Below are 15169 nucleotides of genomic sequence, written 5' to 3'. Positions count from 1 at the left end.
CAAAAACCGTCTTAACATTTTGATGTATTTTCAAGTTAATATAATGTTTGGGTCTAGTGGGCAAATTTTGAGGATCTTTTAAGCTATTTGTAGCTTTCAAGTTATTTGACTTAGTATCGAACATTAATTGATGTTATGCCGTTGTCAAGAAATTTCTCAGAACTTACGACCTAGAAAAATCGATAGATTTTCTTTGATTTGAGTAAGAATAACCTTCGTACTGTCGGTTTTTTTTTAACAAGACACTGTCTCCTTAACGAACATCTCAGTAGATTAAAGCTAAGAAACAACCGCGGATGCAGATTTTGTGGGGAAATAGGGAAACAGCAGAACACCTCATCACTGAGTGCACCGAGACGACCAACTCCTAACTAACCATTCGTACCATATCAGTATATTCCAATATCAGTCATACCAATTTTGGTACGACTGATATTGGAGATGGAGAATTAACCTCTGTGAAGCCGCTTCAGATACTGGTTCTTGTCAAAGTCCTGATAATGTTTATAACTCAATAACTCGTTATAACTCAAGAAAGGAGGATACAGAATACTTCTCTGGGGTGGCGATGATTAACCTATTACATTCTATGCAGTTGTTAATTGAAGGGTTGTTTTTTACCCTTCCTATCAGAGCTATGTCTTCAGAGCATTTTGTTTTTTGACTCATGTCAACACAAATTTGCATTTTTTTCTACTATCATTACTTTATGACGTTATTTTTTAATATCACGAGGTGACTTGGGTGACTATTGTTGTAATGTTATACATACGACACTGTATTAGAACTCTATATTATAATTTAAAAAACGTTAAAAAGTAACCGTATAATTAATAAATAAAGTTTTAATAAATAGTAATAACACTAGTAGAACTAAATATATTAAAAAAACACAACTTTTAATAACTAAGTGTACAAACAAACAAAATACTTGTAAAATACTCTAAAATACTGTAAAACACTTTGTATACTGCCAATGAGGCTGCAAATATATTGTGTTATGTTCAGGAGACATTGTTCTGACTGAAAAATAATGGTTTTAGGAAAATTTGCTCACGAAATTATTGCACAGGGTGTTTTAAACATAGGGTAAAACAAGCCTTTGATTAACCCTGTATAAAAAATCGAATACTGAAGTTTATAATAAACTGAGTTTACGAATTAAAGCAATTTGATATATTTATATATAGTTAGCTAAAAAAAAACAAGGAAATAGGGCTAAAAATAAAAAATATGATACTTTTAAACTTGACGAAAAATGTTTCAGTTTTCCGTTGCGTTTTTTGTATCTGAGTGTAGATTGCTTGGAAACTGCTGTTAAAAGCTAATGTAATTTGGAGTGTTAAGGCGCATTCTCACGACTCGTGTACTTGACAAACATTTGTTATTGGTATATACTTTCCATGTCGTTCCTTGGTCACTCGTCGCATTCCCACTCTCTGTCAGTAAACATATAGCCCGAATAAAAGGATCACTATTATTCGTACACTTGCCAAGTGTAGCCTTGGCTATACTTGCCGAGGCGCTCAAACGACCGCGCAATTGTTATGTTATAGCGTATGTTCCGTTTATTTCCGGATCGTATCGTTTTTCGAGTAAAAATTTAAAACGCCAAAACAATAATAAATTATATAATATCAAATTTACATTAATAACTTCAATTATTGGCGACCTAAATCGTTCCTTCAGCAATAAATGAAGTGGACAAATGAAGACTACACGGGAAAATCTAGATACGTCACATTTTCACAGAAATTAAGATAGCGATACCACTTTATATAAAATGTTAGCGTCATTAAAAGAAAGCAATAATACGCTTAGTCCCAGAGATATTACAGCTTTGTTATTTTGCCGTACAAGGGAAAAATCAGAGTAGTCCACGCGTAAATGGCAAAAACCAGAGATGTCCTTACGCCTGGGCGACAAGCATGCATCTCGCAATTAGTATTTTATGTTATAAATTTATGTATTCTAATAAAAACCTATTTAAATATTAATTTTCTTCCTACAACAATAAAATATAGTTTAGATGTAGGTTTTATACCACCTTTAATCCTTTTGGGTTTTCCCTGTTTTGTATTTTGACATTTTTATTTCGATATAAGGTAGAATATGGCGATAATTCACAATATTAATAATTCACAATTGGTAGTAATATATATTTTTCTAATTATTCAACCGAAAATAACAGCTCCAATTAAAATGGACAAAACTGAGTTTTCCCGTGTAGTCTTCAAATGATGTTGTTTTGGAATTTATGGATTTATACGAAAATGAGCCCGTTCATATGGATGGCCAAACTTAAAGAACATAGAAATCGTATAGCAGTGTACATCGTATTGCATATTTATAGTAAAAGAACTTAAAAAGAAAAAAGAATCACCAGCAACGACAAATTCGGGACGACTATACTTTTTAATTGCCAAGGATTTAAACAATGTTTGTGCTGGCGTACTTGTTGAAATGGACACGTCGTGTGAGCGCCACACTTGCCGATGTTGTTCACAAAGTGGGGACTGGTGGGGTTTCTTGGCAATTATGCAAATATTGGCGTACTTGCCAAGTAGACCAGTCGTGAGAGTGCGCCTTTATATTCCTTAAAATGATTTCCAATTATTTTTATTTAAATTTTTATATCTAGATAATATATCGTTGTAATCTATCGTTGTAGATAATACTGTTGTATATAATAACTTAAAACTGTATACTTTTGACTTAAAAAGTATGGTCGTGTTTACGAAAACTCCCTTTATAAATATAATTTTCTAAGGTAAGTCGACCAAATCCGGACGATGAAATAAAGCCAACATCGAATACCGCTATTAAAGTACCTACTTCACAAAATCTGAAAATAATAAATATTTGGTTTTGTTCTCCTTCGAATGAGATTATCTATATCTAGCGAAAGGTTGAGTTCTCCTTTATCCAAAGTAAAGTAATAAATTGCGAATTGTAATCTCTAAAAGACTTTTGTGTTTGAAGGGCTCAGTTTATAAAAGATTATGTTGTGTTTTAGTCAAACTTTTGTTATAGAAATGAATATATTCTCCAAGACTATAGCCAAATATTATTATAATTATTTACGTTACTCCTCCAAATTAAATGGTATGTACAGGGTGGGTCAAATTCGACCCTTTTAAATGGAAACCTTTTCTATAGGAGATAGACAAAAACTAATATCGGTGTCTGGAGCTCAATTTTTGTCAAAAACATGATGGTGAAAATCGCATATCGATATCTGTTACCGTTTCGGAGTTACGGGGTGTTTTTCAAAAATATGCATTTTTAACAAATCGCTGTAACTTTTTTGCTATGGAAAATTTTGTATTTTTATGCAAACATTTCGAAAGCACCTTTTCACGTAGAATTTAATGGTTTAAGTATACTTTTTTTAACATTAATAATTTAAGAATTATCAACGGAAAATTTGATTTTTTTATATGGGACACCCTGTATATTTTTAATTAGCTGAAAAGAATTTAAAATTACCTTTCAAAAATATAGCACACTTGATATTTTGTTATAATCCCCTTCGAAATACAGATTTTTTAAAAGTTCGCCACTTTTAACTAGTAGCCTTTGGACCCCTCATTGATCATATGCCCTTAATGGAACTCGAAAACATATTTTTCCAGCAAGACGACGCACCGCCTCTGAACGCTGAAGTTATCAGCAAATTTCTGCAGCCAAATTCAAGAATAATTGAATAGCTGACCAAGAACCCAGCCGTTGGCCGTCGAGGCCGCCTGACTTAGTGCCCATGGATCTAATCCTATGGATATATTTGCGAAAGAATAAAGGTTCCTTATTCTTCTGTATAATCTAGACAAGAATTAGAAATACTTAGCAGTCATGAGAGGGTATCTTTCACCCCCACTGAGTTAATGAATTCCGCAAGAAATGTTCAAAAACTGCCCCGTCTGTCCATAACAGAAGACGGTCGATATGTCGAACACCTGTAGCAAAATCTCATGTCCTGGTTTGCTATTATTTTTATTGTTATGAGATATAGTTTAAATGTGTTGATATTTGTTAAATATATTTTAAATTGTTATAAAATTCTGCATCTCTCTCATAGCAAATATTTTTTTCGTTTTTAATTGATGCTCACAGCTAGAATTTTTTGCATTACAGCCGATGCCGTTCAAAGCCTACTTATTTAAAGCAGGCGAATTTTATATACTTTATATCTCGAAGAGGAATCGAGCAAAATATCCAGTGTGTTATATTTTTTGGAAAGTTAATTTTTAAATTCTTTTCAATAAATTAAAAATATACAGGGTGTCCCATATAAAAAATCAATTTTTTCTGTTGATAACTCTTAAATTATTAATTTTAAAAAAAATATACTTAAACAATTAAATTCTACGTAAAAAGATGCTTTGGAAATGTTTTCATAGGAATACCAAATTTTCCAGCAAAAAAGTTACAGCAATTTGTTAAAAATGCACATTTTTGAAAAACACCCCGTAACTCCGAAACGGTAACAGATATTGATGTGCAGTTTTCACCATCATGTTTTTGATGAAAATTGAGCTCCAGACACCGATATTAGTTTTCGTCTATCTCCTATAGAAAAGGGTGTTTCCATTTAAAAGCGTCGAATTTGACCCACCCTGTACAGGGTGAGTCAACGATGGAGTGAAGTCCATTATCTCATTTGTTTCGAGGTTTACAAAAAAATTTAAATATAAGAGTTGTAGGGAAGGTTAAGATACACATTTTAAAATTATTATAGAGTATACAAGGTGCTTCAAAAAAGTATAGCGGATATAACATATGTTTTTTTTAAATGCAACACCCTATTTTTTATTTTATATTTGGATTCTGCGTAAAATTCCATAACTTTTTTATATATAATGTTAAGTATATACCTAAAATTAATAGTTTTTGTAATATTTCAATTTGTTTGAACAAATGTTAAATTGCAGTGTGGTAAAAAATTGTCAGTGGTGCCATTGTTTCTGAAGTTGGAGTACCAAAATTCATTTCACGAAAATCTGTAAATATTATCTCTACAATTTTTACTTATTACAACAAATTAAACTAAAATTCAAATTTTGTTCTTAACTTGCTTATTGCCTTATAAAAATAGAAAAAAATTGGAATAAATCGCAAACTATCAAAAATAGGTATATGACATACTTAACAAAAGTTGAAGAGTTTTATAAAATCTATCAGAAAAAATGATAATATATAGGGTGTACCATTTAAAAAAATTGAAATTTCTTAATTTTAAGTAGTTGAAATTCTATAATATATAAATATATCTTTACATAGGTCTTTTTCTATATCTCTATAAAATTCTCCTACCAAATTTTAGTTCTCCAACTTCAGAAACAATGCCATCACTCACAATTTTCTATCATACTGCAATCTAACATTTGTCTAAACAAATTTAAATATTACAAAAACTATTAATTTTAGGTGTATAACATTATATATAAAAAAGTTATGGAATTTTACGCAGAATCTAAAAATAAAATAACAAGTAATGTGTTGCATTTAAAAAAACATATGTTATATCCACCACACTTTTTTGAAGCACCTTGTATACTCCATGATAATTTTAAAATGTGTATCTTAACCGTCTCTATAACTTTTATATTTGACATTTTTTTGTAAACCTCAAAACAAATGAGATAATGGTATATCTAAAAAGTCGAAAATCGAAATCTTTCAAATCAAGTATCTCGGAAACTGTGCATTTTCAAAACACTGTTTAAATAGGGCGAATATATACATATAGCTCCACTAGCTCTATCCATAGAGGCCTCACTGGTCGTTTAGCTATTCTTAATCTAAGGTTTAGCTACTACTACCGACTTCGAAAGGAAACATCTTATTTTTATTTACACTTTTATAATTTTTTTTTTCGCTTGGTATAACTTATTGTAGCGACCAAAAGGCAAAATTTTACGAAAAAAAAATCGACTTCTACACTTAATTTAAACGTTTATTTATACCTTAAAAATTATTTAAAATCATTAAAAAGGCCCCCTAAAAATCTCACGGGATTTAATATCTGGACCGGACTATATGTGGATCTTAGATCCTGTATTATATTATACAGGATGTTTCAAAAAACATGTGCCATCTCTCGTGGGGAGATTCCTCACGTAAAAATACCCTCAAAATTTCATTCGAAACGCTGAAAGTGCTTGGAAGAAAATTGTAATAAATCGAAAAAATATTATGGCTTTAACACCCTGTATCTACGAAACAAAGCAGAATCGGACCTATATTGATATGAAAAATAAATCTTATTTTTACTTGAAGAATCTCCCGATGAGAGATGGCACATGTTTTTGGAAAAAAACCTGTATAAAATAAATATTTGGATTTTTTAAAGTCTTCTAAAGTCTCTTTTAAAGTCTTCTAAAAAATATTAGGTAGATTATCAAAATATTATGTTAAAATAGTTGGAATTATTGTTTTAGGAAGATTTACTTCCATATATTATTATCCCCAAATTTTCTTATTGCTTCCAACTTCCAACCGACAAAAGCATTTCTTATCGCGTATGAGAATGTAACTAGGCATTCGTGAATAGATTTATTGTATTTTAAGAATGTCAATTAGTCTCTAAATTTGGGAATATTTCTGAAATTCCTTTCCGCTGGAATATGCTAAAATTTGTATTTTCCGCACCAGTGAAAACAAAAATTCTAATAAAAGCGGAAAGAACTCGAGAAGCCTTGAACGTTCCTAACGTCAGATTGTCAGTAAACTTGAAACCTGTGCATTTAGTGGAAGCACACTTGAGAGAGCATTTGTCTAGTTCGTCTGAGGAAATTTTGAGAAATTACTGTTGAACTCTATATTATTCTTCTATTTATTAATTTAAATTAAAATACAACATTCTAAAATGGTTCACCCACCAGCACGAAAAACGGGCTTCTTAAAATTTTGATGTATTTTAAAATTTAATATGTCTTTTTCTAGTGGGCCGATCTTGATGAATTTTTAATCAATTTTTAACTAAGTTATTTGACTTTTTAGTGTTTCTTTCCAAATTAAAAATGAAAATCCATTTGTCAGTTATACGAGGGAACACAAAATGTTGTCATATTGGTGAAAGTTTGGAACACCCTATGGAATATGTTAAAGATACGAGGAGTTTAAAAATTATTTTATCATCTAGGTGCGTCTTTTCTCGATAGTTTATTTTTTGGTTCATCTCAATAGTTTATTTTTTTGGAGGTATTCGCTTTTCAAGAAGACACTAACATTTTTTCGTGATTTTTACATTAAAACCATGCCAACTAAACATTTTATCCCTTTTTAATTTTTTTATAATTACTGTTAATTTTTATATATACCGGGTGTTGCATCGTCGAGCGAGACATAGGAAATCCCATGTAAATTTTAATGTGGTCATTTATTGGCTTCCCTAATTATTTTAGAGAATAATTCTATTTAGGTTTATTGAAGAGCACTAAAACCCACATTCAAATGAATAACTTTAGACATTTTTGATTAGCCCGTTTACGAGTTATCGCCGATTTCTTTTTAAATATTTCTCCTTTCTTATGGCCCTGTATTTACTTATAACCACCAGTCAAGGTAAAAGATAACTGTCAAATAAAGTTGTCATTTCAGAAATTTATCTATTTAGTGCTTTATTATTATTAAATAAAGATCAGCACAAGGAAACTTGAGGATGAAATAGGAATAGATCACACTACAGCGTTTCGAATTTTGAAACGACATAAATACTATTTCTTCAAATATGAAAAGCACCAAGAGCTACGAGATCGAGACAAAATACGGCGGCAGGCGTTTTGTTTTGATATGATGGAAAGTGCAAACACGGATAGGGAATTTTTAAAAAACATGTTATGTTTCACTGACGAATGCACGTTTACCTTAAATAATGAACCCAATGTTCAAAATTATCGATATTGGAACAAAGAAAACCAACACAGATTCGTCGAAACAAGGACGCAATATCCACAGAAAGTAAATGTTTGGGCAGGGATATTCGGACACAATATTATCGGGCCATTATTTCTTACGCGAAATTTAAATGCAGAATATTACTTGGAACTACTCGAAAATCATATTTTACCTGCTTTACATGATGCCGCTAGGGAAAATCAGGAAGTTTGGTACCGAATGGATGGCCGCCCGGCACATAGTACCCTGGCTGTTCGGGAATATTTAGACAATAGTTTTAACGGAAACGTTATTGGCCTAAATCTTACAGTAAATTGGCCAGCAATGTCTCCTGATATTTCGCCAAATGATTTCTTTCTCTGGGGCCGTTTAAAAAACAGGATATACAAGGATAAAAAATACCCAAATCTAGACGTTAAAAAATGCCATTTCTGCCGAAAGCAATAGAATTTCAGTTTACCAACTAGCGAATGTAAGAAGAGAATTTTATGATCGCCTGGGTTATTGTCTAGCAATCGATGGAGAAATATTTGAACATCTTCTTAAATCCTAAAGTTCTAACAATTTAATAGTACCTAAATTAATAAGTTATTGAATATTGTAATAATACTATAATTCATCTTGTATATTGATTACTTTATTTTACTTTAATTCATATTAATTTGTATTTATAAATACATCTTTAAGATTCCCGATGTAGGAATGAGTTTTCAATAATAATAAAGCACTAAATAGGTAAATTTCTGAAATGACAACTTCACTTGACAGTTATCTTTTTCCTTGACTGGTGCTCATAAGTAAATACAGGGCCATAAGAAAGGAGAAATATTTAAAAAGAAATCGGCGATAACTCGTAAACGAGCTAATCAAAAATATCTAAAGTTATTCTTTTGAATGTGGGTTTTAGTGCTCTTCAATAAACCTAAATAGAATTATTCTCTAAAATAATTAGGGAAGCCAATAATTGACTCCATTAAAATTTACATGGGATTTCCTATGTCGCGTCCGACGATGCAACACCCGGTATATTATAATTACTGTTTTATGTCAATTTTTAGCAAATGGCGTCTATAGATTGAGAAATTATCGTCTACCGTATTTTTTTTATTACAGGGTATTTAATTTTTATTTTAAATCCCGGTTTTGTAGAAAATAGAAAATTACAAAATAGTAAATGAAAAAGTTCGTTTTTCATTTACTATTTTGTAATTTTGGCAAACGATATTAAACAGTTAAACTTTATTTGTGCTGGTAGATCCTCATTGATCGTCTACTTTTATCGCATTTTAATGTTTTTATTTTAGTACAGTTTAAACAAACAAAATGTATCTAAGTAAAACGGTGGTCGTCTTAGCCTGGCGCACTAGGAATAAAATTAGCATCTCGCTATACGCGCCGATTTCTTCCTGAATACAAATCTATCTTTAACCGCAACAAAGTCGAGAACTAAGGAAAGGATAATTCGAGGCACACGGCGAGTTTCGCGGGTCGGTGAATGCGAATTAACCCAGTCATTGGCGTATCAACGTTTTACGTGGTTTTATTTTTGGCAGATAAAATTACTCGGGTATTATTCTGGCGAGATATTTGTATAGCGTGAAATTGGATTACGTTGCAAAGTAAATGTTGATGAAAGATATTGTCGGCCAGTATGAGTTATTAAATAATGTTTGGTTTTATAAAAATGGTACACTGTACAGGGTGTCCCATTTTCGTATGGTTTATGGGGTTATCTCATTTAAGAGTAGAGATAGAAAGATGCGGTTTTCACAGAAGTAAAGATGTATAAGCCCAATAATATAAAAATATATCTGTTTATATAAATAACCGACATAATCTTATGCTATTTTATATGGACTGAAATAAACTGCTTCATTAAAAATTCACTTAAAAGCTCATAACTTTTTTATAATCTAAACCCACTTTGTGCCAATTATATCACGAAAATTCCATCTCAGAAACTTTAATTGAATTTAATTTTGCATGTTGGTGCGGCTCACTTTGGATTTTTTCAGACAAAATTTAAAATTTATAAAGTTTGCGAGAAAGAAAGAAGAGAAAAAAACTAGCTGGTGAATGCAGCGAGAGCATTCATAACTTTTTTTAATATGTGCATATACGCGGGCAGGCTTTTTAATAGTTATTGTTTGCACTTCTTCTCAGCGCGAAATTGTAACTACGCCACCAGTTCGAAATTAAGTGCTGGTGTAAAACCAGATACTCCCTAAAATGAACATGAAAAAAGCCACAAAAAATTACGAAGAGAAATAAAAAGTACTGCTGAAAAGTTAACCGTGGTGTTCGCTTTATTTTTATGACGTTAATACATATTTATATCTTAGATTAACATTTATATCAATTCCAGTTGTAGTATTTTTTTTATTTTTTATTTTTATATTTTAGAGAATATATTTCTTGTTTTATAATTTTTAGTCACCATCTCTGCTATATTAAAAATAGTTGAAATGGGCATATTATATAGTTAAAACTGCGTAGTTTGGATAAGTGAATGAACTAGTGGTAATACACTGCATAGGGTATGGAGGTGACATAGTCATGATCGCTCGGGGGAAACATGAACACACCCTGTGTGATATTACCCAAAGAGGACTCCGTATCACTAAGAGATGGTGCAGGACTGACAGGCTGAGCATCAACTCAGACAAAACCGCGGTAGTGCTATTTACCAGAAAACTTGAAAAGAATCCAACAAAATGGAAAAGAAATACTGCCATCACAGGAAGTCAAATATCAGGGAATAACCGTGAATATTACCAGCAAAGCCACAAAGGCTTTTAAGATCTGCAGAAAGCTGGCAGGAAATAGATAGAAAACATTTTGCGCTGTGTTTTAAAATTAGTGTTTATTTTTACAAGTTTTATGCCAATTTTTAGTAAATGACGTCTAGAGATTAACCTCTCCAAAATTATCATCCATTCAATTGTAATTCCCCAGCCATCTTGACGGCGTTTTTTTTTTCGATCATACGGTATATAGTTGTTATAGCTTAGATCATAACATAGAGTAATTAGTGTATGTAGTCACAGAACAAAAAACAACAATATAATCCAATCGCTTGTTAAATAAATTTTATTAATAAATTACGTGATTATAATGAATTATTATTCTTTACCTTTTATTATGCTCTTCGTATTGTGTGGGAGCGGTAATGATGTCACAGCCTTGGTATTTTAAATATCAGTGTATTAGGTGTGTGAAGATTCTCTCAGAAAGTAGGTTATAAGAATAATGTTTACTAATATATCTTGCTTTTAGCATTCTATTTTTATTTTGGCGAATGATAACGCCTATAAGTATCTCCATTCATGTTTATAGTATAAACTAGTTTTGTCCCGCGATTTCATCCGCATAAAATTCAAATTTTATTAATATGAAGTGTAATATTTATTACTTGATAGTCTATTATTATACCTAGTGGCAATATTTGAAAGTACATCTTACACGTGTCTAGTTTTAATTGATGATAGTCTATGAATAATAGGGTGTCCGTTATTTACAAAGTTGATCATTTCTCTCACAACGCCCTCTGAGTTTTTTGTTTATTGTCTAAACTAAAAAAATAACAGACCATTGTAAACCCTTAATATTCACAATAAACCTTGCCCCAAAGACCAATTTAAATTACATGGGAATTTGCCACTTTTTGCAAATATTTTTTTTCTCTCGATCTTGTTCTCTGGCAGCCATGACAGTTACATATTCTATACATATTCAGAATTGAACGCTCTACAAAAAAAGTCTCTGACAATTTTCGATAAACCTACTCCTTCAAAATTATTCACGGGTAAATTAACCACTCGGTAAATTCCTAAATTCTTCAACTTTTTGGATAAAATTATGATTATTTTTTAAAAATCTATTATTTGAAAAAAAGGCAATTTTCATGATACCATGATAAACAGTAAGTTCGGTAAATTTCTGTTATTTTCCCTATTTTTATTCTGTTATTTTCCAACAATTTTTTTCTATTGAGTTGACGATTAATTTGAAATTTATTTAACACTAGTTGAAGCCTGGCGCATCCACCACGACATGGACATCAGGAAAAAAATACTTTTTATTTTTTGTTTAATTAAATGAAAAACAAAAAATCCGGCCACGACAGTTTTTAGAACAGCCAATTAGCTACCTTTTAGTAAAAAAAGCAACTTTCTAGAACAAGTCGTTACTTCAGTAGAGACGACACAGACAAAACATTAGCATTTTATATGTAGATTCTTGCCAACATACGGATTTTTTTTACGCAAGATTTCTTCAACGCAATTAGTTTCTCGATTATAGTCACTTAAAATAATAAGTATTAGAATTAACTACCTGTCATGCATTCAATTATTGTTTTCCATGATTTAAAATTGTTTATCATGGTTTATTATGAAAATGTCTTTTTTTTTAAATAATAGATTAAATTTTTCAAAAACTATCATAATTACCGAGTGGTTAATTTAACCGCGAGTAACCCTTATATATCTGAAGTAAAAATTGGAAGACACATTTTTTGTGGAGCGTTCAATTCTGTACAAGAATATGTAATTGTCATGGCTGCGAGAGAACAAGATCGAGAGAAAAAAAATATTTGCAAAAAGTGGCAAATTCCCATGTAATTTAAACGGGTAATGAATCATTTTTGGGGCAAGGTTTATTGTGAATATTAAGGGCTTACAATGGTCTGTAATTTTTTTTAGACAATAAACTACAATTTTAGAGGGCGTCTTGAGCAATGATCGACTTTGTAAATAACGGACACCCTAATGAATAAAGATTGTCGTTTGACAAGATACGATACAATTTGCATGAAAAAATATTTAAATAGCTATACATTTCTGGTTGGTTTATTCCATGGAATATTCTCAGAATACTACTGGATTGAGTATAATATTATGAAGCATTTTTTTCTTTTTCTATACACCACCGAAAAAATAAACTAAATTTAGTATAATATACACCATCTGATTATGATAATTTTTTTATAGTGCACTACATTTTGTGATTGGTTGGTTCAATATTCGCTGACTCCTCGAAATCTGTTAATGCAGAATTATAAATAATGTATAATTTATTCATTAATATTCAACAATAATCTTTGATCAACGAGCAGACTGTTAAGTTAAATCAAAGGCACCTGATGAGTTAACATACACTTATCATAAATTATAACATTAGTATGACACATTTGATGTTCCTGTCTAGCTGGAATGTTAAAAATATTATTACTGGTACGAGGAACATTAATCCTTTGAAGTTAAATGAATATTTTTTTAGTACAGTAATGGGCATTTAGCAGAATATAATATTAACCAATATTTTATTGCATTAATTAAGTTGTAATGTTTATTCAGAACAATATACTTATAAACCAAAACTACGTTTTTATATCTGATAATATTATTTATATCTAATATTTTTGAACATGGTGTTTAAAACTTAATTTCATATTAAAATTCTAGGTTTTCAAATGGAATCTCTATAGTTGTTTTCCAATACATTTGTCATTAGGTTTCTGTTCAAAAAGTGCGTGTAATAGCAGAACAACCAGTTTTTGACAAGTAGTTTAAAGGTTACTAACTAGATTCTTTGGTGATCATTTTATGAAATAAACTACACACATATTTTTTTAACACTTAGTGGTAAAAAATATATCTTGCTTTGAGTTAAATATCACGTGAATCAATAACTAATAATTTTAGAGAATAGAGGTTATTTTGATAAGAATGATAAGTGAAACTAACCAAGTCTAAAATTTAAATGTCATACTGTTGATTGAAAGAATTGGGAAGATACGCAACCTAATGGGCAAATTCATGACAAGGCTGATTTGATTTCCCTTTACGTCTCAAGTCTCAAATGCTGTACGGTGGAGCCTCTATTCGTTCTGTGGCCAACGCATAGAACACTAATTTTCTCTAGTTCGGCTAACGAAGGCATATAGAAGACGGCGTGAAACTGAAAGCCACAGCGTTGCCATATTAAAATGTGTAATAACTGTAATAATTAACGTACTGTACCCCCAAAATCCGTAAATCTACGGATTAATCCGTAGTTCTGGCAACACCTGTCTCCGGCAACGACCCACTTTGTTGACTGAAATCAGAACTACGGTACAGTATTCTTTATCCGCTGCGCGGATAAAGGTTGCGCAGACAGGTTGACTAGCGGCGACGGTATCGCCAGCTACATCTCGGACAGGTATTATGCCACGAAATCGCCCATAAGGTTGCGCATCTTCTTATTTCTTCAATCAACGGTTATACGTAGTAGGAATTTTGGTATCTTTGGAATTATAATTTTGGAGAAATTCATCTGAAAAAAATTATAGATCTACATCTTTCGAGTAAAAAATAAATTACTCAGTGTTTTTAGGAGTTTATTTATTATTTCGTAAATTTGGTAAAGAGCAAATAGGATTTTGTGGAACACAAGAAAATTGATTGTGATGCAACTAAATAATTAATATTATGGCAGTTTTTTAAACTAAATATAGCTTTTACAGTTACATTTTTCATATGCAATAGCATAGGTTGTGGCTAAACAATTTTGCATTCACCCCTAAGGATGTTTTTTATCCAAAATGTTGGAAAGGAAAATACATTAAAGAAATAAATTATTCATTCAAATGGATGGGGTTTTTGAGTAAACCATGTATTTTTGAACACCCTCATTAAATGCATTAGGTAAGGGTTAGGGTGTAAGGGCTTTTCTGTGGAATATTCCGAATTATATAATCAACATATCTTTTTTTAATAGTGCAGGAGGCAGTGAAGTTTTTTGGTACTTATTTTCCCAGTGGAATATAAAAGTATGTTCGGATGGTGACATTAAATGACAGTTTGTGAGGTTGGCTAAAATTTTCTGATAGGTTCACTAGATAAATAACTAAAAAAGTCCACTTATTTTTCCAGTCATAAATACCTATTAATCAATAATCGAGTACTCGAGTTTCAAGCGATTGCAATAACCGAGTGATCGCTCGAGCGAAATATCACTCGTATTTAAAAATACGGTTTTTTGTCCGTCGCTTTGTTGTAAGTACTCGTTAACGCCAAGCGCCAAGCAATAAGTTGCGTGCGCAGGGCACATATTCTTTCGGTAATGCCAGACATATTACCAATTCTCACAGATTTTTTTTTATCTAAACTGCACAACATCTCTCACTAATAGAACTATGTTGTACTTTCTAACGCATTTTCTACCTCAACTCAACCCCTCTTCCATTTTCATTTGAATAAGAGCGAATTTCAACAAGCGTATTTTA

The sequence above is a fragment of the Sitophilus oryzae genome, unplaced genomic scaffold, assembly GCF_002938485.1.
Source record: "Sitophilus oryzae breed Bouriz unplaced genomic scaffold, Soryzae_2.0 scaffold_1396_pilon_pilon, whole genome shotgun sequence".
NCBI lineage: Eukaryota > Metazoa > Arthropoda > Insecta > Coleoptera > Curculionidae > Sitophilus > Sitophilus oryzae.
Note: the sequence above shows the minus strand (reverse complement) of the source record.